The following is a 26,583-nucleotide window of genomic DNA, read 5'->3' as shown; positions in this document are numbered from 1 at the left end:
TCCCGGACCAAACACCTAAGCCAAGCTCCACAGAGGGCGGCAGCCCCTCCATCACACTGATCCACCCACAGAACTCTGCCCGGTTACCTAGGATCCAACAGCCACAACAAGCCTCGCGGTACACACCAACATTCCACCTGGAATCCAACCGCTAACTGCCATCCCCAATGGCTGCTGCATCTTGTCAGTGTTGGGGGAGGGGCTGCATCCGACGAGAAGTTCCTAAGGTAAATGTGATTCTACCCACTAGCGTCCCATGGGCCTTTCTTCTTCCCTCTTTCCTTTTGTTCAGATCTCTATGCACAGTACCAATGGAGGGAAGTGTGTCCCTTTTCAGTTGATGGTTTCACACGTCTTTAAACTTTCTAACAGTTCACAGTACACAGAGACCCACTAAAGGAGACTTATGTTCCTATAATATCCGTACACCCGGAATACATATGCGTCGCCTGATTTCTGCTGAAACACCCGCACTCTCAGGACATGGATCCATTGGTTTCATGGGGGCTGAAATTCCAAGAAATGAAACCAACCCCAATGTGCACTTTGCTGTCAGTCTCTTTTGCTCTTAGTACACTTTGGCAGAGCTACTTGCCTTTGTTATAGGCTTCTTACAATTCTTCTCTACGTAGCCTAGAATATGGCATTCCTTCATCCTGTTGGAAGACATACAAGTCTACATCACGGACTAGGAATCCATTTGATTCCAAATCGGCATTAGGGTTAGGTCACGATATGTTCTTATGAATCAAAATTTACGAATATGAATGCACGCCTCCGAATACAAGTGTGCTGAGTACATGCAAGCCGCGATAATGGGTCGATGCATGCTGAATGATCCTTGACATCACCTTAAGTATTTTCTTTTGAATAATCATGGTTCCCTTGGTAAATATCAGCCAACCGTACCATTTTGGTGTTTGTTTGTTGGTTTGATTCTTTGTTGGTCTGCTTCTCGCTTGTATTGCAAACACGACAGGCCATGCATCTCTCCTTAAGCTTGAAACAGAGAGTCAAATAAGCTGATTCACTTAAGAGAGTGCTTCCAATCACCTATGATTTCCTGCTTCCCTCTCCCATCTTTAGGGTTTTGATGTCCTCCTTGCCTTCTTCTTGTTTCTTCTTTGCCACTCATGCTCTTCTTGCATTTCCAATAATGGTTTCTTCTTTCCATTTCATCTTGCTGCTTTTCTATTCAGGGTAGATTTCTCAACCATTCTTGTAGGATAAGTTTTGAACTGCTGAATTCTTTTAAGATTTGCCGGTTTGTGGAATTTTCTAGCTCTGCCGTTATTAGGACTGGCGGTCATGTGGCATAGGCTCCCCTAGCTGGCAGCATTTGGCCATTCAGGATATGGTCTGTGTCCTGGCACTCCTCCCTCTCCTGCAATATTGCTGCCGAGATATCAGCTGAATCCCCTCTTGAGGTTCCCTTGTGACTATGTTGTTTCCTCCAGGTGCATTTTAAATCACTGTGATATTCGTGAGCTTTGTTGATTTGAATCATACAGCTGCTGGTAGGTCTATTGGGATTCCACCTCCTTTGGATGCTGTGTAATTCCTGAATTCGCATACATGATTCTTTCTTGGCTTTCAGGAAGTTTCAGTCTGATTTTTCTACAGATAAATTTTCAGACATTTTTTGTTTCCTTATCTCTTGCTTTTCCATCTGGGACCCTTATGAATTCTAGTCTTTCATGCCCTGTCTTAACCCAGGGTTCAACAGCAATGTTTACATTGCTTTGCACTTGCTTTCCTATGTCTGCTTCTGACCGAGGTTTTTCTGATCCCATGTCTTCACCGTCATTCACGCGTCCCTCTGCATTATCTAGTCTGCTTACGACTAAATTTTAGCCCTGATATTATCACATCCATTGAGTTTCCTGATATTTTTTGGCTCGTCTTTAGACTTTCTCTTCCCCTTTTCCGGTATTCTGCCTTATGTGATTCTGAGACACTGTTGTTTTTCAGTGATTTCCTGACCTCCATTTTCAACACATGGTCTGGATAGCGTTTTGCAGTCTAGTTGTTTGAAAGCTTATCTTTTGGGCCTTCAATATCTTTGGAACTGAAAATGGTACTTCCTGTTTCTTTTACTGTACTTCTTCACCTCTACTGCTCAGGTAATATCAGGTATGTAATGTGGACTTCTAGGGCTTTGTTAAGTGAAAATTTTAGACTTTTGGCTCTACGCAATTCCATGGGATTTCTGTGCGGACAAATTCTCCTAGACATTGATGCCATATCGTGTTCCTGTGTGTGTTGTCTGGTATATCTCCAATTGCTGTTGTTGCATTAGTTTTGATGAAAAACCAATACTATTTCGATTTGCATAACTTCATTTTGATAATGCTTATCTCACAATTCTGAAAGTGCGCAGGACACTTCCTCTTGTGGAAATGAAGCTTCTAAAGGTTCTCAGCTCTGCATTCTGCTCTATGTCATTTTGGAGTGTTTCCAAAACAGCAAACTGAGAGTGCGCTTGTGCTTTGTAGTTCCACGGGAATGTCCCAATGAAAGCAGTTCTTCTCAGAGCTTCTCTGTCTACAGAAACACCAGTGGAATGCATATCTATGGATGTCACATATCAGGGCCTGCTGGAATGATCCCGCAGACCTACCTTGGTGTCCTCGGTGCCGTACCGTGCTGGTGCCATCCAAAATGTAGCATCCGCTTTAGGGAGATAATGCTGTAGGTAATGCTTCCTCTTCTAACGCTGTGGACTTGGACCACTCTTCCTTGTCCTCTCATCCTTGTGGCACGGGTGCACGAAGGCAACCACACAGCTGTTGCGCATCCTGTGCCTCAAACCAAACCATAATCCCAGCCCAGGTTATGAATGTAGCAGATCCTAAGTCTTTTCATTCTGATTTCAAAACCAAGGCCCCCTGGATCCCTCAGACCAGATGAACGATATCTCTGATTCAGCCCCACACGTGCTCTATTGGCAAAATGCCCAATTGGTCCCTGGTCCTGCAGATGCACTGGCTGTGGCCATGGGACATATTGGTAATCTCAACCACGTGACCAGTTTTGATGCTTTATCATTGGTACACATTTTGGTTTGCTCTCTTGATTCGACCCACCACATCCCACAATGCACTCCAGATCCCTGAGACTCAGCGTGTGCCATCATTCGTAGCCCTATCCCTCACAGAACGTTGCCTCTGCTACCTCAAATGTGGCAGCTGGGATCTTGGACTCCGAATCAACTGTGGGGATATTTTGCGCTGGTTTCTTTGAGTTCTGTCAGCCAAGCATCTGCTGTGCACTCTTGTAAATCTCAGCACATCACCTTCTATCCCATGTCTCCTGTCCGCTTGAGAGTGTGCGTCCAAGTTAAACAGAGTTTCACCCTTGTTGCTCCATCACCAGGGGTCAGACCCTCACTGGATTCCATTTCCTGCTTTGCCTTCTCCTGCTTCCAGGTGTCCTGAGGCCTCATCCTGTCTTTGGAAGTAACAGACCTCTCTTCGGCAAGTGTCCTGTGCCAAGGGCTGGGTGAGTGGATGTTTCCATTGCTCTGTTCATGGGAGCGAGTGAGTGCAGGTTGCACTTCTTCTCTGCCAACTGGGCATCGATGAATCAACACTATCCAGATACATTTCACAGAAATGTGATATTTGCTTAGCTCTTTGTTTCTATACAGCCGTGGTGGGAGGGATGGTCCGAATACACCTGTTTTGACATTGTGTTGATATCTCATTTGCAGTCTTTAAGAAGTTTAAAAGAATTCATTTACATGTTTTGGGAGTTATACGAAAATGAAGTTATTTTTTGAAACACACTCAATCGACCTAGAAGCCAGACTTGTCAATTTTGGTAACATTTTGTCAGCTCGACGGAAAACCTAGACAGATAGAATGCAAATTGGCAGTCCAAACTGTTAAAGGGTTCATGTCGGCTCTTTACGGTTGAAGCCTCCGGAACCAACAGGAACCATGAAATAACTATTGGAAACTTGAAATAACCCCCAAACTTGGATACACTTGTGCATTGGTGCCCTTTACTCCCAATGACACCTACTGGCCAATATTGGCATTTCAAGGGGTAACATCCCTCTCTAGGAAAATACAAGAGGAAAGAAACCAAATATATACATTTAGGTTTGAATCCAAAAGCACCTAGAGGCATTCTAGCTAGGAGAACCCTGCTGCAGTTATGCTAGTCTATGGAGAACCAGGTGTTCTTCTATCAGTGATGAGAACGCTTAATCATCCGATCATGTTGGGTAAAGCCATTTAACGCAACCAAGTCTGCACCCGCATGATATAGTGCCCACGGGGGCTTGACTCAAGTGAAAGACGATCCACATAAGCTGTGTCTTTTATATCATTGGCGACTTTTACAGTACAGTTCTCTTTCTGACTTGTACTATTTACCTATACTGTCTTGAAAAATTGAGGCCTAATACAGATTCAAGTTCAGTCAGATTCCCCTCTCTTACCACACTCCCTTCACCCCAGGGAAGACATAAGCACAACATTTGCTGAATCTAGCGGAAGGCCATCGTTTCTAGGTGTGAGCTAAGTATTCAATTCCTATCTATTTCAGCCAAGTTTATTGGACCTTTAAGGAGTTCACTGTTGTTCACAGAGTGTGAAGCTGGAGGAACTCTGATTCTAGGAGGGGCTTGTTTTACTCGTAATGGCTTCATTGCAGCTCAGCTACTGATCCTTCAAAATGGATGCCTGTGTGGAGGGGAGGGAAGGCAAGTGCTTGCTAGCTAGGCCCAAACCTGGGAAAAGGCTTACCTGGGCTTGGTGAATTCTGGTCTGAATGGCTTGGGAAGGCCCCTTGGGAAGTGTGGATTCCCATGACCTCTTCCAAGAACAGGAGCGTTTTGATCATCTCTGCCATCTCTTCTCTTGCAGACGTCAGGGACCTTGGACCCGTTCTTGGAGAAGAGAATTGAGGAACTTCCTCAAGTCCACGTTGGCACTCCGTATGTTTCTGCCAGTATCAGCGAGGTTCAATATGTCTCATGAATGTCTTTGGAGCCTGGTATCCTCTACAGCTGTCTCCACGCCAGTATTCTCCATTGTAGCAGAACATCTCTCATCCATGTGTTCGCATCTCTCCTCAATCCGTTCAGCCAGCTTTTCGGCCAGCTTCCCTTCGTGTCTCCCCTAAAGTTGACTTCAACAGGACTGGGCAAGTCTGAAAGTACCTCGGAGCCTCACCAGTAAGCTGATGACAGGCAGATCTTCCACTGTCTGCCCTTTCAGGTTCTGGAAACTGACCTGTGACCTCAGGTCTTTGGGCAGCAGCAGTATCTCGAACTTACACAGCTTCCCGGACCAAACACCTAAGCCAAGCTCCACAGAGGGCGGCAGCCCCTCCATCACACTGATCCACCCACAGAACTCTGCCCGGTTACCTAGGATCCAACAGCCACAACAAGCCTCACGGTACACACCAACATTCCACCTGGAATCCAACCGCTAACTGCCATCCCCAATGGCTGCTGCATCTTGTCAGTGTTGGGGGAGGGGCTGCATCCGACGAGAAGTTCCTAAGGTAAATGTGATTCTACCCACTAGCGTCCCATGGGCCTTTCTTCTTCCCTCTTTCCTTTTGTTCAGATCTCTATGCACAGTACCAATGGAGGGAAGTGTGTCCCTTTTCAGTTGATGGTTTCACACGTCTTTAAACTTTCTAACAGTTCACAGTACACAGAGACCCACTAAAGGAGACTTATGTTCCTATAATATCCGTACACCCGGAATACATATGCGTCGCCTGATTTCTGCTGAAACACCCGCACTCTCAGGACATGGATCCATTGGTTTCATGGGGGCTGAAATTCCAAGAAATGAAACCAACCCCAATGTGCACTTTGCTGTCAGTCTCTTTTGCTCTTAGTACACTTTGGCAGAGCTACTTGCCTTTGTTATAGGCTTCTTACAATTCTTCTCTACGTAGCCTAGAATATGGCATTCCTTCATCCTGTTGGAAGACATACAAGTCTACATCACGGACTAGGAATCCATTTGATTCCAAATCGGCATTAGGGTTAGGTCACGATATGTTCTTATGAATCAAAATTTACGAATATGAATGCACGCCTCCGAATACAAGTGTGCTGAGTACATGCAAGCCGCGATAATGGGTCGATGCATGCTGAATGATCCTTGACATCACCTTAAGTATTTTCTTTTGAATAATCATGGTTCCCTTGGTAAATATCAGCCAACCGTACCATTTTGGTGTTTGTTTGTTGGTTTGATTCTTTGTTGGTCTGCTTCTCGCTTGTATTGCAAACACGACAGGCCATGCATCTCTCCTTAAGCTTGAAACAGAGAGTCAAATAAGCTGATTCACTTAAGAGAGTGCTTCCAATCACCTATGATTTCCTGCTTCCCTCTCCCATCTTTAGGGTTTTGATGTCCTCCTTGCCTTCTTCTTGTTTCTTCTTTGCCACTCCTGCTCTTCTTGCATTTCCAATAATGGTTTCTTCTTTCCATTTCATCTTGCTGCTTTTCTATTCAGGGTAGATTTCTCAACCATTCTTGTAGGATAAGTTTTGAACTGCTGAAATCTTTTAAGATTTGCCGGTTTGTGGAATTTTCTAGCTCTGCCGTTATTAGGACTGGCGGTCATGTGGCATAGGCTCGCCTAGCTGGCAGCATTTGGCCATTCAGGATATGGTCTGTGTCCTGGCACTCCTCCCTCTCCTGCAATATTGCTGCCGAGATATCAGCTGAATCCCCTCTTGAGGTTCCCTTGTGACTATGTTGTTTCCTCCAGGTGCATTTTAAATCACTGTGATATTCGTGAGCTTTGTTGATTTGAATCATACAGCTGCTGGTAGGTCTATTGGGATTCCACCTCCTTTGGATGCTGTGTAATTCCTGAATTCGCATACATGATTCTTTCTTGGCTTTCAGGAAGTTTCAGTCTGATTTTTCTACAGATAAATTTTCAGACATTTTTTGTTTCCTTATCTCTTGCTTTTCCATCTGGGACCCTTATGAATTCTAGTCTTTCATGCCCTGTCTTAACCCAGGGTTCAACAGCAATGTTTACATTGCTTTGCACTTGCTTTCCTATGTCTGCTTCTGACCGAGGTTTTTCTGATCCCATGTCTTCACCGTCATTCACGCGTCCCTCTGCATTATCTAGTCTGCTTTCGACTAAATTTTAGCCCTGATATTATCACATACATTGAGTTTCCTGATATTTTTTGGCTCGTCTTTAGACTTTCTCTTCCCCTTTTCCGGTATTCTGCCTTATGTGATTCTGAGACACTGTTGTTTTTCAGTGATTTCCTGACCTCCATTTTCAACACATGGTCTGGATAGCGTTTTGCAGTCTAGTTGTTTGAAAGCTTATCTTTTGGGCCTTCAATATCTTTGGAACTGAAAATGGTACTTCCTGTTTCTTTTACTGTACTTCTTCACCTCTACTGCTCAGGTAATATCAGGTATGTAATGTGGACTTCTAGGGCTTTGTTAAGTGAAAATTTTAGACTTTTGGCTCTACGCAATTCCATGGGATTTCTGTGCGGACAATTTCTCCTAGACATTGATGCCATATCGTGTTCCTGTGTGTGTTGTCTGGTATATCTCCAATTGCTGTTGTTGCATTAGTTTTGATGAAAAACCAATACTATTTCGATTTGCATAACTTCATTTTGATAATGCTTATCTCACAATTCTGAAAGTGCGCAGGACACTTCCTCTTGTGGAAATGAAGCTTTTAAAGGTTCTCAGCTCTGCATTCTGCTCTATGTCATTTTGGAGTGTTTCCAAAACAGCAAACTGAGAGTGCGCTTGTGCTTTGTAGTTCCACGGGAATGTCCCAATGAAAGCAGTTCTTCTCAGAGCTTCTCTGTCTACAGAAACACCAGTGGAAGCATATCTATGGATGTCACATATCAGGGCCTGCTGGAATGATCCCGCAGACCTACCTTGGTGTCCTCGGTGCCGTACCGTGCTGGTGCCATCCAAAATGTAGCATCCGCTTTAGGGAGATAATGCTGTAGGTAATGCTTCCTCTTCTAACGCTGTGGACTTGGACCACTCTTCCTTGTCCTCTCATCCTTGTGGCACGGGTGCACGAAGGCAACCACACAGCTGTTGCGCATCCTGTGCCTCAAACCAAACCATAATCCCAGCCCAGGTTATGAATGTAGCAGATCCTAAGTCTTTTCATTCTGATTTCAAAACCAAGGCCCCCTGGATCCCTCAGACCAGATGAACGATATCTCTGATTCAGCCCCACACATGCTCTATTGGCAAAATGCCCAATTGGTCCCTGGTCCTGCAGATGCACTGGCTGTGGCCATGGGACATATTGGTAATCTCAACCACGTGACCAGTTTTGATGCTTTATCATTGGTACACATTTTGGTTTGCTCTCTTGATTCGACCCACCACATCCCACAATGCACTCCAGATCCCTGAGACTCAGCGTGTGCCATCATTCGTAGCCCTATCCCTCACAGAACGTTGCCTCTGCTACCTCAAATGTGGCAGCTGGGATCTTGGACTCCGAATCAACTGTGGGGATATTTTGCGCTGGTTTCTTTGAGTTCTGTCAGCCAAGCATCTGCTGTGCACTCTTGTAAATCTCAGCACATCACCTTCTATCCCATGTCTCCTGTCCGCTTGAGAGTGTGCGTCCAAGTTAAACAGAGTTTCACCCTTGTTGCTCCATCACCAGGGGTCAGACCCTCACTGGATTCCATTTCCTGCTTTGCCTTCTCCTGCTTCCAGGTGTCCTGAGGCCTCATCCTGTCTTTGGAAGTAACAGACCTCTCTTCGGCAAGTGTCCTGTGCCAAGGGCTGGGTGAGTGGATGTTTCCATTGCTCTGTTCATGGGAGCGAGTGAGTGCAGGTTGCACTTCTTCTCTGCCAACTGGGCATCGATGAATCAACACTATCCAGATACATTTCACAGAAATGTGATATTTGCTTAGCTCTTTGTTTCTATACAGCCGTGGTGGGAGGGATGGTCCGAATACACCTGTTTTGACATTGTGTTGATATCTCATTTGCAGTCTTTAAGAAGTTTAAAAGAATTCATTTACATGTTTTGGGAGTTATACGAAAATGAAGTTATTTTTTGAAACACACTCAATCGACCTAGAAGCCAGACTTGTCAATTTTGGTAACATTTTGTCAGCTCGACGGAAAACCTAGACAGATAGAATGCAAATTGGCAGTCCAAACTGTTAAAGGGTTCATGTCGGCTCTTTACGGTTGAAGCCTCCGGAACCAACAGGAACCATGAAATAACTATTGGAAACTTGAAATAACCCCCAAACTTGGATACACTTGTGCATTGGTGCCCTTTACTCCCAATGACACCTACTGGCCAATATTGGCATTTCAAGGGGTAACATCCCTCTCTAGGAAAATACAAGAGGAAAGAAACCAAATATATACATTTAGGTTTGAATCCAAAAGCACCTAGAGGCATTCTAGCTAGGAGAACCCTGCTGCAATTATGCTAGTCTATGGAGAACCAGGTGTTCTTCTATCAGTGATGAGAACGCTTAATCATCCGATCATGTTGGGTAAAGCCATTTAACGCAACCAAGTCTGCACCCGCATGATATAGTGCCCACGGGGGCTTGACTCAAGTGAAAGACGATCCACATAAGCTGTGTCTTTTATATCATTGGCGACTTTTACAGTACAGTTCTCTTTCTGACTTGTACTATTTACCTATACTGTCTTGAAAAATTGAGGCCTAATACAGATTCAAGTTCAGTCAGATTCCCCTCTCTTACCACACTCCCTTCACCCCAGGGAAGACATAAGCACAACATTTGCTGAATCTAGCGGAAGGCCATCGTTTCTAGGTGTGAGCTAAGTATTCAATTCCTATCTATTTCAGCCAAGTTTATTGGACCTTTAAGGAGTTCACTGTTGTTCACAGAGTGTGAAGCTGGAGGAACTCTGATTCTAGGAGGGGCTTGTTTTACTCGTAATGGCTTCATTGCAGCTCAGCTACTGATCCTTCAAAATGGATGCCTGTGTGGAGGGGAGGGAAGGCAAGTGCTTGCTAGCTAGGCCCAAACCTGGGAAAAGGCTTACCTGGGCTTGGTGAATTCTGGTCTGAATGGCTTGGGAAGGCCCCTTGGGAAGTGTGGATTCCCATGACCTCTTCCAAGAACAGGAGCGTTTTGATCATCTCTGCCATCTCTTCTCTTGCAGACGTCAGGGACCTTGGACCCGTTCTTGGAGAAGAGAATTGAGGAACTTCCTCAAGTCCACGTTGGCACTCCGTATGTTTCTGCCAGTATCAGCGAGGTTCAATATGTCTCATGAATGTCTTTGGAGCCTGGTATCCTCTACAGCTGTCTCCACGCCAGTATTCTCCATTGTAGCAGAACATCTCTCATCCATGTGTTCGCATCTCTCCTCAATCCGTTCAGCCAGCTTTTCGGCCAGCTTCTCTTCGTGTCTCCCCTAAAGTTGACTTCACCAGGACTGGGCAAGTCTGAAAGTACCTCGGAGCCTCACCAGTAAGCTGATGACAGGCAGATCTTCCACTGTCTGCCCTTTCAGGTTCTGGAAACTGACCTGTGACCTCAGGTCTTTGGGCAGCAGCAGTATCTCGAACTTACACAGCTTCCCGGACCAAACACCTAAGCCAAGCTCCACAGAGGGCGGCAGCCCCTCCATCACACTGATCCACCCACAGAACTCTGCCCGGTTACCTAGGATCCAACAGCCACAACAAGCCTCGCGGTACACACCAACATTCCACCTGGAATCCAACCGCTAACTGCCATCCCCAATGGCTGCTGCATCTTGTCAGTGTTGGGGGAGGGGCTGCATCCGACGAGAAGTTCCTAAGGTAAATGTGATTCTACCCACTAGCGTCCCATGGGCCTTTCTTCTTCCCTCTTTCCTTTTGTTCAGATCTCTATGCACAGTACCAATGGAGGGAAGTGTGTCCCTTTTCAGTTGATGGTTTCACACGTCTTTAAACTTTCTAACAGTTCACAGTACACAGAGACCCACTAAAGGAGACTTATGTTCCTATAATATCCGTACACCCGGAATACATATGCGTCGCCTGATTTCTGCTGAAACACCCGCACTCTCAGGACATGGATCCATTGGTTTCATGGGGGCTGAAATTCCAAGAAATGAAACCAACCCCAATGTGCACTTTGCTGTCAGTCTCTTTTGCTCTTAGTACACTTTGGCAGAGCTACTTGCCTTTGTTATAGGCTTCTTACAATTCTTCTCTACGTAGCCTAGAATATGGCATTCCTTCATCCTGTTGGAAGACATACAAGTCTACATCACGGACTAGGAATCCATTTGATTCCAAATCGGCATTAGGGTTAGGTCACGATATGTTCTTATGAATCAAAATTTACGAATATGAATGCACGCCTCCGAATACAAGTGTGCTGAGTACATGCAAGCCGCGATAATGGGTCGATGCATGCTGAATGATCCTTGACATCACCTTAAGTATTTTCTTTTGAATAATCATGGTTCCCTTGGTAAATATCAGCCAACCGTACCATTTTGGTGTTTGTTTGTTGGTTTGATTCTTTGTTGGTCTGCTTCTCGCTTGTATTGCAAACACGACAGGCCATGCATCTCTCCTTAAGCTTGAAACAGAGAGTCAAATAAGCTGATTCACTTAAGAGAGTGCTTCCAATCACCTATGATTTCCTGCTTCCCTCTCCCATCTTTAGGGTTTTGATGTCCTCCTTGCCTTCTTCTTGTTTCTTCTTTGCCACTCATGCTCTTCTTGCATTTCCAATAATGGTTTCTTCTTTCCATTTCATCTTGCTGCTTTTCTATTCAGGGTAGATTTCTCAACCATTCTTGTAGGATAAGTTTTGAACTGCTGAAATCTTTTAAGATTTGCCGGTTTGTGGAATTTTCTAGCTCTGCCGTTATTAGGACTGGCGGTCATGTGGCATAGGCTCCCCTAGCTGGCAGCATTTGGCCATTCAGGATATGGTCTGTGTCCTGGCACTCCTCCCTCTCCTGCAATATTGCTGCCGAGATATCAGCTGAATCCCCTCTTGAGGTTCCCTTGTGACTATGTTGTTTCCTCCAGGTGCATTTTAAATCACTGTGATATTCGTGAGCTTTGTTGATTTGAATCATACAGCTGCTGGTAGGTCTATTGGGATTCCACCTCCTTTGGATGCTGTGTAATTCCTGAATTCGCATACATGATTCTTTCTTGGCTTTCAGGAAGTTTCAGTCTGATTTTTCTACAGATAAATTTTCAGACATTTTTTGTTTCCTTATCTCTTGCTTTTCCATCTGGGACCCTTATGAATTCTAGTCTTTCATGCCCTGTCTTAACCCAGGGTTCAACAGCAATGTTTACATTGCTTTGCACTTGCTTTCCTATGTCTGCTTCTGACCGAGGTTTTTCTGATCCCATGTCTTCACAGTCATTCACGCGTCCCTCTGCATTATCTAGTCTGCTTACGACTAAATTTTAGCCCTGATATTATCACATCCATTGAGTTTCCTGATATTTTTTGGCTCGTCTTTAGACTTTCTCTTCCCCTTTTCCGGTATTCTGCCTTATGTGATTCTGAGACACTGTTGTTTTTCAGTGATTTCCTGACCTCCATTTTCAACACATGGTCTGGATAGCGTTTTGCAGTCTAGTTGTTTGAAAGCTTATCTTTTGGGCCTTCAATATCTTTGGAACTGAAAATGGTACTTCCTGTTTCTTTTACTGTACTTCTTCACCTCTACTGCTCAGGTAATATCAGGTATGTAATGTGGACTTCTAGGGCTTTGTTAAGTGAAAATTTTAGACTTTTGGCTCTACGCAATTCCATGGGATTTCTGTGCGGACAATTTCTCCTAGACATTGATGCCATATCGTGTTCCTGTGTGTGTTGTCTGGTATATCTCCAATTGCTGTTGTTGCATTAGTTTTGATGAAAAACCAATACTATTTTGATTTGCATAACTTCATTTTGATAATGCTTATCTCACAATTCTGAAAGTGCGCAGGACACTTCCTCTTGTGGAAATGAAGCTTCTAAAGGTTCTCAGCTCTGCATTCTGCTCTATGTCATTTTGGAGTGTTTCCAAAACAGCAAACTGAGATTGCGCTTGTGCTTTGTAGTTCCACGGGAATGTGCCAATGAAAGCAGTTCTTCTCAGAGCTTCTCTGTCTACAGAAACACCAGTGGAAGCATATCTATGGATGTCACATATCAGGGCCTGCTGGAATGATCCCGCAGACCTACCTTGGTGTCCTCGGTGCCGTACCGTGCTGGTGCCATCCAAAATGTAGCATCAGCTTTAGGGAGATAATGCTGTAGGTAATGCTTCCTCTTCTAACGCTGTGGACTTGGACCACTCTTCCTTGTCCTCTCATCCTTGTGGCACGGGTGCACGAAGGCAACCACACAGCTGTTGCGCATCCTGTGCCTCAAACCAAACCATAATCCCAGCCCAGGTTATGAATGTAGCAGATCCTAAGTCTTTTCATTCTGATTTCAAAACCAAGGCCCCCTGGATCCCTCAGACCAGATGAACGATATCTCTGATTCAGCCCCACACGTGCTCTATTGGCAAAATGCCCAATTGGTCCCTGGTCCTGCAGATGCACTGGGTGTGGCCATGGGACATATTGGTAATCTCAACCACGTGACCAGTTTTGATGCTTTATCATTGGTACACATTTTGGTTTGCTCTCTTGATTCGACCCACCACATCCCACAATGCACTCCAGATCCCTGAGACTCAGCGTGTGCCATCATTCGTAGCCCTATCCCTCACAGAACGTTGCCTCTGCTACCTCAAATGTGGCAGCTGGGATCTTGGACTCCGAATCAACTGTGGGGATATTTTGCGCTGGTTTCTTTGAGTTCTGTCAGCCAAGCATCTGCTGTGCACTCTTGTAAATCTCAGCACATCACCTTCTATCCCATGTCTCCTGTCCGCTTGAGAGTGTGCGTCCAAGTTAAACAGAGTTTCACCCTTGTTGCTCCATCACCAGGGGTCAGACCCTCACTGGATTCCATTTCCTGCTTTGCCTTCTCCTGCTTCCAGGTGTCCTGAGGCCTCATCCTGTCTTTGGAAGTAACAGACCTCTCTTCGGCAAGTGTCCTGTGCCAAGGGCTGGGTGAGTGGATGTTTCCATTGCTCTGTTCATGGGAGCGAGTGAGTGCAGGTTGCACTTCTTCTCTGCCAACTGGGCATCGATGAATCAACACTATCCAGATACATTTCACAGAAATGTGATATTTGCTTAGCTCTTTGTTTCTATACAGCCGTGGTGGGAGGGATGGTCCGAATACACCTGTTTTGACATTGTGTTGATATCTCATTTGCAGTCTTTAAGAAGTTTAAAAGAATTCATTTACATGTTTTGGGAGTTATACGAAAATGAAGTTATTTTTTGAAACACACTCAATCGACCTAGAAGCCAGACTTGTCAATTTTGGTAACATTTTGTCAGCTCGACGGAAAACCTAGACAGATAGAATGCAAATTGGCAGTCCAAACTGTTAAAGGGTTCATGTCGGCTCTTTACGGTTGAAGCCTCCGGAACCAACAGGAACCATGAAATAACTATTGGAAACTTGAAATAACCCCCAAACTTGGATACACTTGTGCATTGGTGCCCTTTACTCCCAATGACACCTACTGGCCAATATTGGCATTTCAAGGGGTAACATCCCTCTCTAGGAAAATACAAGAGGAAAGAAACCAAATATATACATTTAGGTTTGAATCCAAAAGCACCTAGAGGCATTCTAGCTAGGAGAACCCTGCTGCAGTTATGCTAGTCTATGGAGAACCAGGTGTTCTTCTATCAGTGATGAGAACGCTTAATCATCCGATCATGTTGGGTAAAGCCATTTAACGCAACCAAGTCTGCACCCGCATGATATAGTGCCCACGGGGGCTTGACTCAAGTGAAAGACGATCCACATAAGCTGTGTCTTTTATATCATTGGCGACTTTTACAGTACAGTTCTCTTTCTGACTTGTACTATTTACCTATACTGTCTTGAAAAATTGAGGCCTAATACAGATTCAAGTTCAGTCAGATTCCCCTCTCTTACCACACTCCCTTCACCCCAGGGAAGACATAAGCACAACATTTGCTGAATCTAGCGGAAGGCCATCGTTTCTAGGTGTGAGCTAAGTATTCAATTCCTATCTATTTCAGCCAAGTTTATTGGACCTTTAAGGAGTTCACTGTTGTTCACAGAGTGTGAAGCTGGAGGAACTCTGATTCTAGGAGGGGCTTGTTTTACTCGTAATGGCTTCATTGCAGCTCAGCTACTGATCCTTCAAAATGGATGCCTGTGTGGAGGGGAGGGAAGGCAAGTGCTTGCTAGCTAGGCCCAAACCTGGGAAAAGGCTTACCTGGGCTTGGTGAATTCTGGTCTGAATGGCTTGGGAAGGCCCCTTGGGTAGTGTGGATTCCCATGACCTCTTCCAAGAACAGGAGCGTTTTGATCATCTCTGCCATCTCTTCTCTTGCAGACGTCAGGGACCTTGGACCCGTTCTTGGAGAAGAGAATTGAGGAACTTCCTCAAGTCCACGTTGGCACTCCGTATGTTTCTGCCAGTATCAGCGAGGTTCAATATGTCTCATGAATGTCTTTGGAGCCTGGTATCCTCTACAGCTGTCTCCACGCCAGTATTCTCCATTGTAGCAGAACATCTCTCATCCATGTGTTCGCATCTCTCCTCAATCCGTTCAGCCAGCTTTTCGGCCAGCTTCTCTTCGTGTCTCCCCTAAAGTTGACTTCACCAGGACTGGGCAAGTCTGAAAGTACCTCGGAGCCTCACCAGTAAGCTGATGACAGGCAGATCTTCCACTGTCTGCCCTTTCAGGTTCTGGAAACTGACCTGTGACCTCAGGTCTTTGGGCAGCAGCAGTATCTCGAACTTACACAGCTTCCCGGACCAAACACCTAAGCCAAGCTCCACAGAGGGCGGCAGCCCCTCCATCACACTGATCCACCCACAGAACTCTGCCCGGTTACCTAGGATCCAACAGCCACAACAAGCCTCGCGGTACACACCAACATTCCACCTGGAATCCAACCGCTAACTGCCATCCCCAATGGCTGCTGCATCTTGTCAGTGTTGGGGGAGGGGCTGCATCCGACGAGAAGTTCCTAAGGTAAATGTGATTCTACCCACTAGCGTCCCATGGGCCTTTCTTCTTCCCTCTTTCCTTTTGTTCAGATCTCTATGCACAGTACCAATGGAGGGAAGTGTGTCCCTTTTCAGTTGATGGTTTCACACGTCTTTAAACTTTCTAACAGTCCACAGTACACAGAGACCCACTAAAGGAGACTTATGTTCCTATAATATCCGTACACCCGGAATACATATGCGTCGCCTGATTTCTGCTGAAACACCCGCACTCTCAGGACATGGATCCATTGGTTTCATGGGGGCTGAAATTCCAAGAAATGAAACCAACCCCAATGTGCACTTTGCTGTCAGTCTCTTTTGCTCTTAGTACAGTTTGGCAGAGCTACTTGCCTTTGTTATAGGCTTCTTACAATTCTTCTCTACGTAGCCTAGAATATGGCATTCCTTCATCCTGTTGGAAGACATACAAGTCTACATCACGGACTAGGAATCCATTTGATTCCAAATCGGCATTAGGGTTAGGTCACGATATGTTCTTATGAATCAAAATTTACGAATATGAATGCACGCCTCCGAATACAAGTGTGCTGAGTACATGCAAGCCGCGATAATGGGTCGATGCATGCTGAATGATCCTTGACATCACCTTAAGTATTTTCTTTTGAATAATCATGGTTCCCTTGGTAAATATCAGCCAACCGTACCATTTTGGTGTTTGCTTGTTGGTTTGATTCTTTGTTGGTCTGCTTCTCGCTTGTATTGCAAACACGACAGGCCATGCATCTCTCCTTAAGCTTGAAACAGAGAGTCAAATAAGCTGATTCACTTAAGAGAGTGCTTCCAATCACCTATGATTTCCTGCTTCCCTCTCCCATCTTTAGGGTTTTGATGTCCTCCTTGCCTTCTTCTTGTTTCTTCTTTGCCACTCATGCTCTTCTTGCATTTCCAATAATGGTTTCTTCTTTCCATTTCATCTTGCTGCTTTTCTATTCAGGGTAGATTTCTCAACCATTCTTGTAGGATAAGTTTTGAACTGCTGAATTCTTTTAAGATTTGCCGGTTTGTGGAATTTTCTAGCTCTGCCGTTATTAGGACTGGCGGTCATGTGGCATAGGCTCCCCTAGGTGGCAGCATTTGGCCATTCAGGATATGGTCTGTGTCCTGGCACTCCTCCCTCTCCTGCAATATTGCTGCCGAGATATCAGCTGAATCCCCTCTTGAGGTTCCCTTGTGACTATGTTGTTTCCTCCAGGTGCATTTTAAATCACTGTGATATTCGTGAGCTTTGTTGATTTGAATCATACAGCTGCTGGTAGGTCTATTGGGATTCCACCTCCTTTGGATGCTGTGTAATTCCTGAATTCGCATACATGATTCTTTCTTGGCTTTCAGGAAGTTTCAGTCTGATTTTTCTACAGATAAATTTTCAGACATTTTTTGTTTCCTTATCTCTTGCTTTTCCATCTGGGACCCTTATGAATTCTAGTCTTTCATGCCCTGTCTTAACCCAGGGTTCAACAGCAATGTTTACATTGCTTTGCACTTGCTTTCCTATGTCTGCTTCTGACCGAGGTTTTTCTGATCCCATGTCTTCACAGTCATTCACGCGTCCCTCTGCATTATCTAGTCTGCTTACGACTAAATTTTAGCCCTGATATTATCACATCCATTGAGTTTCCTGATATTTTTTGGCTCGTCTTTAGACTTTCTCTTCCCCTTTTCCGGTATTCTGCCTTATGTGATTCTGAGACACTGTTGTTTTTCAGTGATTTCCTGACCTCCATTTTCAACACATGGTCTGGATAGCGTTTTGCAGTCTAGTTGTTTGAAAGCATATCTTTTGGGCCTTCAATATCTTTGGAACTGAAAATGGTACTTCCTGTTTCTTTTACTGTACTTCTTCACCTCTACTGCTCAGGTAATATCAGGTATGTAATGTGGACTTCTAGGGCTTTGTTAAGTGAAAATTTTAGACTTTTGGCTCTATGCAATTCCATGGGATTTCTGTGCGGACAATTTCTCCTAGACATTGATGCCATATCGTGTTCCTGTGTGTGTTGTCTGGTATATCTCCAATTGCTGTTGTGGCATTAGTTTTGATGAAAAACCAATACTATTTTGATTTGCATAACTTCATTTTGATAATGCTTATCTCACAATTCTGAAAGTGCGCAGGACACTTCCTCTTGTGGAAATGAAGCTTCTAAAGGTTCTCAGCTCTGCATTCTGCTCTATGTCATTTTGGAGTGTTTCCAAAACAGCAAACTGAGAGTGCGCTTGTGCTTTGTAGTTCCACGGGAATGTGCCAATGAAAGCAGTTCTTCTCAGAGCTTCTCTGTCTACAGAAACACCAGTGGAAGCATATCTATGGATGTCACATATCAGGGCCTGCTGGAATGATCCCGCAGACCTACCTTGGTGTCCTCGGTGCCGTACCGTGCTGGTGCCATCCAAAATGTAGCATCCGCTTTAGGGAGATAATGCTGTAGGTAATGCTTCCTCTTCTAACGCTGTGGACTTGGACCACTCTTCCTTGTCCTCTCATCCTTGTGGCACGGGTGCACGAAGGCAACCACACAGCTGTTGCGCATCCTGTGCCTCAAACCAAACCATAATCCCAGCCCAGGTTATGAATGTAGCAGATCCTAAGTCTTTTCATTCTGATTTCAAAACCAAGGCCCCCTGGATCCCTCAGACCAGATGAACGATATCTCTGAGTCAGCCCCACACGTGCTCTATTGGCAAAATGCCCAATTGGTCCCTGGTCCTGCAGATGCACTGGGTGTGGCCATGGGACATATTGGTAATCTCAACCACGTGACCAGTTTTGATGCTTTATCATTGGTACACATTTTGGTTTGCTCTCTTGATTCGACCCACCACATCCCACAATGCACTCCAGATCCCTGAGACTCAGCGTGTGCCATCATTCGTAGCCCTATCCCTCACAGAACGTTGCCTCTGCTACCTCAAATGTGGCAGCTGGGATCTTGGACTCCGAATCAACTGTGGGGATATTTTGCGCTGGTTTCTTTGAGTTCTGTCAGCCAAGCATCTGCTGTGCACTCTTGTAAATCTCAGCACATCACCTTCTATCCCATGTCTCCTGTCCGCTTGAGAGTGTGCGTCCAAGTTAAACAGAGTTTCACCCTTGTTGCTCCATCACCAGGGGTCAGACCCTCACTGGATTCCATTTCCTGCTTTGCCTTCTCCTGCTTCCAGGTGTCCTGAGGCCTCATCCTGTCTTTGGAAGTAACAGACCTCTCTTCGGCAAGTGTCCTGTGCCAAGGGCTGGGTGAGTGGATGTTTCCATTGCTCTGTTCATGGGAGCGAGTGAGTGCAGGTTGCACTTCTTCTCTGCCAACTGGGCATCGATGAATCAACACTATCCAGATACATTTCACAGAAATGTGATATTTGCTTAGCTCTTTGTTTCTATACAGCCGTGGTGGGAGGGATGGTCCGAATACACCTGTTTTGACATTGTGTTGATATCTCATTTGCAGTCTTTAAGAAGTTTAAAAGAATTCATTTACATGTTTTGGGAGTTATACGAAAATGAAGTTATTTTTTGAAACACACTCAATCGACCTAGAAGCCAGACTTGTCAATTTTGGTAACATTTTGTCAGCTCGACGGAAAACCTAGACAGATAGAATGCAAATTGGCAGTCCAAACTGTTAAAGGGTTCATGTCGGCTCTTTACGGTTGAAGCCTCCGGAACCAACAGGAACCATGAAATAACTATTGGAAACTTGAAATAACCCCCAAACTTGGATACACTTGTGCATTGGTGCCCTTTACTCCCAATGACACCTACTGGCCAATATTGGCATTTCAAGGGGTAACATCCCTCTCTAGGAAAATACAAGAGGAAAGAAACCAAATATATACATTTAGGTTTGAATCCAAAAGCACCTAGAGGCATTCTAGCTAGGAGAACCCTGCTGCAATTATGCTAGTCTATGGAGAACCAGGTGTTCTTCTATCAGTGATGAGAACGCTTAATCATCCGATCATGTTGGGTAAAGCCATTTAACGCAACCAAGTCTGCACCCGCATGATATAGTGCCCACGGGGGCTTGACTCAAGTGAAAGACGATCCACATAAGCTGTGTCTTTTATATCATTGGCGACTTTTACAGTACAGTTCTCTTTCTGACTTGTACTATTTACCTATACTGTCTTGAAAAATTGAGGCCTAATACAGATTCAAGTTCAGTCAGATTCCCCTCTCTTACCACACTCCCTTCACCCCAGGGAAGACATAAGCACAACATTTGCTGAATCTAGCGGAAGGCCATCGTTTCTAGGTGTGAGCTAAGTATTCAATTCCTATCTATTTCAGCCAAGTTTATTGGACCTTTAAGGAGTTCACTGTTGTTCACAGAGTGTGAAGCTGGAGGAACTCTGATTCTAGGAGGGGCTTGTTTTACTCGTAATGGCTTCATTGCAGCTCAGCTACTGATCCTTCAAAATGGATGCCTGTGTGGAGGGGAGGGAAGGCAAGTGCTTGCTAGCTAGGCCCAAACCTGGGAAAAGGCTTACCTGGGCTTGGTGAATTCTGGTCTGAATGGCTTGGGAAGGCCCCTTGGGAAGTGTGGATTCCCATGACCTCTTCCAAGAACAGGAGCGTTTTGATCATCTCTGCCATCTCTTCTCTTGCAGACGTCAGGGACCTTGGACCCGTTCTTGGAGAAGAGAACTGAGGAACTTCCTCAAGTCCACGTTGGCACTCCGTATGTTTCTGCCAGTATCAGCGAGGTTCAATATGTCTCATGAATGTCTTTGGAGCCTGGTATCCTCTACAGCTGTCTCCACGCCAGTATTCTCCATTGTAGCAGAACATCTCTCATCCATGTGTTCGCATCTCTCCTCAATCCGTTCAGCCAGCTTTTCGGCCAGCTTCTCTTCGTGTCTCCCCTAAAGTTGACTTCACCAGGACTGGGCAAGTCTGAAAGTACCTCGGAGACTCACCAGTAAGCTGATGACAGGCAGATCTTCCACTGTCTGCCCTTTCAGGTTCTGGAAACTGACCTGTGACCTCAGGTCTTTGGGCAGCATCAGTATCTCGAACTTACACAGCTTCCCGGACCAAACACCTAAGCCAAGCTCCACAGAGGGCGGCAGCCCCTCCATCACACTGATCCACCCACAGAACTCTGCCCGGTTACCTAGGATCCAACAGCCACAACAAGCCTCGCGGTACACACCAACATTCCACCTGGAATCCAACCGCTAACTGCCATCCCCAATGGCTGCTGCATCTTGTCAGTGTTGGGAGAGGGGCTGCATCCGACGAGAAGTTCCTAAGGTAAATGTGATTCTACCCACTAGCGTCCCATGGGCCTTTCTTCTTCCCTCTTTCCTTTTGTTCAGATCTCTATGCACAGTACCAATGGAGGGAAGTGTGTCCCTTTTCAGTTGATGGTTTCACACGTCTTTAAACTTTCTAACAGTTCACAGTACACAGAGACCCACTAAAGGAGACTTATGTTCCTATAATATCCGTACACCCGGAATACATATGCGTCGCCTGATTTCTGCTGAAACACCCGCACTCTCAGGACATGGATCCATTGGTTTCATGGGGGCTGAAATTCCAAGAAATGAAACCAACCCCAATGTGCACTTTGCTGTCAGTCTCTTTTGCTCTTAGTACACTTTGGCAGAGCTACTTGCCTTTGTTATAGGCTTCTTACAATTCTTCTCTACGTAGCCTAGAATATGGCATTCCTTCATCCTGTTGGAAGACATACAAGTCTACATCACGGACTAGGAATCCATTTGATTCCAAATCGGCATTAGGGTTAGGTCACGATATGTTCTTATGAATCAAAATTTACGAATATGAATGCACGCCTCCGAATACAAGTGTGCTGAGTACATGCAAGCCATGATAATGGGTCGATGCATGCTGAATGATCCTTGACATCACCTTAAGTATTTTCTTTTGAATAATCATGGTTCCCTTGGTAAATATCAGCCAACCGTACCATTTTGGTGTTTGCTTGTTGGTTTGATTCTTTGTTGGTCTGCTTCTCGCTTGTATTGCAAACACGACAGGCCATGCATCTCTCCTTAAGCTTGAAACAGAGAGTCAAATAAGCTGATTCACTTAAGAGAGTGCTTCCAATCACCTATGATTTCCTGCTTCCCTCTCCCATCTTTAGGGTTTTGATGTCCTCCTTGCCTTCTTCTTGTTTCTTCTTTGCCACTCATGCTCTTCTTGCATTTCCAATAATGGTTTCTTCTTTCCATTTCATCTTGCTGCTTTTCTATTCAGGGTAGATTTCTCAACCATTCTTGTAGGATAAGTTTTGAACTGCTGAATTCTTTTAAGATTTGCCGGTTTGTGGAATTTTCTAGCTCTGCCGTTATTAGGACTGGCGGTCATGTGGCATAGGCTCCCCTAGGTGGCAGCATTTGGCCATTCAGGATATGGTCTGTGTCCTGGCACTCCTCCCTCTCCTGCAATATTGCTGCCGAGATATCAGCTGAATCCCCTCTTGAGGTTCCCTTGTGACTATGTTGTTTCCTCCAGGTGCATTTTAAATCACTGTGATATTCGTGAGCTTTGTTGATTTGAATCATACAGCTGCTGGTAGGTCTATTGGGATTCCACCTCCTTTGGATGCTGTGTAATTCCTGAATTCGCATACATGATTCTTTCTTGGCTTTCAGGAAGTTTCAGTCTGATTTTTCTACAGATAAATTTTCAGACATTTTTTGTTTCCTTATCTCTTGCTTTTCCATCTGGGACCCTTATGAATTCTAGTCTTTCATGCCCTGTCTTAACCCAGGGTTCAACAGCAATGTTTACATTGCTTTGCACTTGCTTTCCTATGTCTGCTTCTGACCGAGGTTTTTCTGATCCCATGTCTTCACAGTCATTCACGCGTCCCTCTGCATTATCTAGTCTGCTTACGACTAAATTTTAGCCCTGATATTATCACATCCATTGAGTTTCCTGATATTTTTTGGCTCGTCTTTAGACTTTCTCTTCCCCTTTTCCGGTATTCTGCCTTATGTGATTCTGAGACACTGTTGTTTTTCAGTGATTTCCTGACCTCCATTTTCAACACATGGTCTGGATAGCGTTTTGCAGTCTAGTTGTTTGAAAGCATATCTTTTGGGCCTTCAATATCTTTGGAACTGAAAATGGTACTTCCTGTTTCTTTTACTGTACTTCTTCACCTCTACTGCTCAGGTAATATCAGGTATGTAATGTGGACTTCTAGGGCTTTGTTAAGTGAAAATTTTAGACTTTTGGCTCTATGCAATTCCATGGGATTTCTGTGCGGACAATTTCTCCTAGACATTGATGCCATATCGTGTTCCTGTGTGTGTTGTCTGGTATATCTCCAATTGCTGTTGTTGCATTAGTTTTGATGAAAAACCAATACTATTTTGATTTGCATAACTTCATTTTGATAATGCTTATCTCACAATTCTGAAAGTGCGCAGGACACTTCCTCTTGTGGAAATGAAGCTTCTAAAGGTTCTCAGCTCTGCATTCTGCTCTATGTCATTTTGGAGTGTTTCCAAAACAGCAAACTGAGAGTGCGCTTGTGCTTTGTAGTTCCACGGGAATGTGCCAATGAAAGCAGTTCTTCTCAGAGCTTCTCTGTCTACAGAAACACCAGTGGAAGCATATCTATGGATGTCACATATCAGGGCCTGCTGGAATGATCCCGCAGACCTACCTTGGTGTCCTCGGTGCTGTACCGTGCTGGTGCCATCCAAAATGTAGCATCCGCTTTAGGGAGATAATGCTGTAGGTAATGCTTCCTCTTCTAACGCTGTGGACTTGGACCACTCTTCCTTGTCCTCTCATCCTTGTGGCACGGGTGCACGAAGGCAACCACACAGCTGTTGTGCATCCTGTGCCTCAAACCAAACCATAATCCCAGCCCAGGTTATGAATGTAGCAGATCCTAAGTCTTTCATTCTGATTTCAAAACCAAGGCCCCCTGGATCCCTCAGACCAGATGAACGATATCTCTGATTCAGCCCCACACGTGCTCTATTGGCAAAATGCCCAATTGGTCCCTGGTCCTGCAGATGCACTGGCTGTGGCCATGGGACATATTGGTAATCTCAACCACGTGACCAGTTTTGATGCTTTATCATTGGTACACATTTTGGTTTGCTCTCTTGATTCGACCCACCACATCCCACAATGCACTCCAGATCCCTGAGACTCAGCGTGTGCCATCATTCGTAGCCCTATCCCTCACAGAACGTTGCCTCTGCTACCTCAAATGTGGCAGCTGGGATCTTGGACTCCGAATCAACTGTGGGGATATTTTGCGCTGGTTTCTTTGAGTTCTGTCAGCCAAGCATCTGCTGTGCACTCTTGTAAATCTCAGCACATCACCTTCTATCCCATGTCTCCTGTCCGCTTGAGAGTGTGCGTCCAAGTTAAACAGAGTTTCACCCTTGTTGCTCCATCACCAGGGGTCAGACCCTCACTGGATTCCATTTCCTGCTTTGCCTTCTCCTGCTTCCAGGTGTCCTGAGGCCTCATCCTGTCTTTGGAAGTAACAGACCTCTCTTTGGCAAGTGTCCTGTGCCAAGGGCTGGGTGAGTGGATGTTTCCATTGCTCTGTTCATGGGAGCGAGTGAGTGCAGGTTGCACTTTTCTCTGCCAACTGGGCATCGATGAATCAACACTATCCAGATACATTTCACAGAAATGTGATATTTGCTTAGCTCTTTGTTTCTATACAGCCGTGGTGGGAGGGATGGTCCGAATACACCTGTTTTGACATTGTGTTGATATCTCATTTGCAGTCTTTAAGAAGTTTAAAAGAATTCATTTACATGTTTTGGGAGTTATACGAAAATGAAGTTATTTTTTGAAACACACTCAATCGACCTAGAAGCCAGACTTGTCAATTTTGGTAACATTTTGTCAGCTCGACGGAAAACCTAGACAGATAGAATGCAAATTGGCAGTCCAAACTGTTAAAGGGTTCATGTCGGCTCTTTACGGTTGAAGCCTCCGGAACCAACAGGAACCATGAAATAACTATTGGAAACTTGAAATAACCCCCAAACTTGGATACACTTGTGCATTGGTGCCCTTTACTCCCAATGACACCTACTGGCCAATATTGGCATTTCAAGGGGTAACATCCCTCTCTAGGAAAATACAAGAGGAAAGAAACCAAATATATACATTTAGGTTTGAATCCAAAAGCACCTAGAGGCATTCTAGCTAGGAGAACCCTGCTGCAATTATGCTAGTCTATGGAGAACCAGGTGTTCTTCTATCAGTGATGAGAACGCTTAATCATCCGATCATGTTGGGTAAAGCCATTTAACGCAACCAAGTCTGCACCCGCATGATATAGTGCCCACGGGGGCTTGACTCAAGTGAAAGACGATCCACATAAGCTGTGTCTTTTATATCATTGGCGACTTTTACAGTACAGTTCTCTTTCTGACTTGTACTATTTACCTATACTGTCTTGAAAAATTGAGGCCTAATACAGATTCAAGTTCAGTCAGATTCCCCTCTCTTACCACACTCCCTTCACCCCAGGGAAGACATAAGCACAACATTTGCTGAATCTAGCGGAAGGCCATCGTTTCTAGGTGTGAGCTAAGTATTCAATTCCTATCTATTTCAGCCAAGTTTATTGGACCTTTAAGGAGTTCACTGTTGTTCACAGAGTGTGAAGCTGGAGGAACTCTGATTCTAGGAGGGGCTTGTTTTACTCGTAATGGCTTCATTGCAGCTCAGCTACTGATCCTTCAAAATGGATGCCTGTGTGGAGGGGAGGGAAGGCAAGTGCTTGCTAGCTAGGCCCAAACCTGGGAAAAGGCTTACCTGGGCTTGGTGAATTCTGGTCTGAATGGCTTGGGAAGGCCCCTTGGGAAGTGTGGATTCCCATGACCTCTTCCAAGAACAGGAGCGTTTTGATCATCTCTGCCATCTCTTCTCTTGCAGACGTCAGGGACCTTGGACCCGTTCTTGGAGAAGAGAATTGAGGAACTTCCTCAAGTCCACGTTGGCACTCCGTATGTTTCTGCCAGTATCAGCGAGGTTCAATATGTCTCATGAATGTCTTTGGAGCCTGGTATCCTCTACAGCTGTCTCCACGCCAGTATTCTCCATTGTAGCAGAACATCTCTCATCCATGTGTTCGCATCTCTCCTCAATCCGTTCAGCCAGCTTTTCGGCCAGCTTCCCTTCGTGTCTCCCCTAAAGTTGACTTCAACAGGACTGGGCAAGTCTGAAAGTACCTCGGAGCCTCACCAGTAAGCTGATGACAGGCAGATCTTCCACTGTCTGCCCTTTCAGGTTCTGGAAACTGACCTGTGACCTCAGGTCTTTGGGCAGCAGCAGTATCTCGAACTTACACAGCTTCCCGGACCAAACACCTAAGCCAAGCTCCACAGAGGGCGGCAGCCCCTCCATCACACTGATCCACCCACAGAACTCTGCCCGGTTACCTAGGATCCAACAGCCACAACAAGCCTCACGGTACAC

General features: G+C 45.2%; 3 long non-coding RNA genes across 3 annotated transcripts; all 3 read left to right on the top strand.

The window, feature by feature from the left end:
* Positions 1-145: 145 nt before the first annotated feature.
* Positions 146-5,068, top strand: LOC140692660 (uncharacterized). The gene is made up of 3 exons (XR_012068243.1): positions 146-227; positions 3,429-3,501; positions 4,875-5,068. It is a non-coding gene; the product is annotated as an uncharacterized lncRNA (long non-coding RNA).
* A 370-nt stretch (positions 5,069-5,438) lies between these two features.
* Positions 5,439-10,360, top strand: LOC140692663 (uncharacterized). The gene is made up of 3 exons (XR_012068246.1): positions 5,439-5,520; positions 8,721-8,793; positions 10,167-10,360. It is a non-coding gene; the product is annotated as an uncharacterized lncRNA (long non-coding RNA).
* A 367-nt stretch (positions 10,361-10,727) lies between these two features.
* LOC140692659 (uncharacterized) lies at positions 10,728-15,652 on the top strand. The gene is made up of 3 exons (XR_012068242.1): positions 10,728-10,812; positions 14,013-14,085; positions 15,459-15,652. It is a non-coding gene; the product is annotated as an uncharacterized lncRNA (long non-coding RNA).
* The last annotated feature ends 10,931 nt before the right edge of the window (positions 15,653-26,583 follow it).

The sequence above is a fragment of the Vicugna pacos genome, unplaced genomic scaffold (genome assembly GCF_048564905.1).
Source record: "Vicugna pacos unplaced genomic scaffold, VicPac4 scaffold_14, whole genome shotgun sequence".
NCBI classification, from domain to species: Eukaryota; Metazoa; Chordata; class Mammalia; order Artiodactyla; family Camelidae; genus Vicugna; species Vicugna pacos.
The sequence above is the reverse complement of the archived record's forward strand: the minus strand, read 5'-3'. Positions and strand labels throughout refer to the sequence as shown.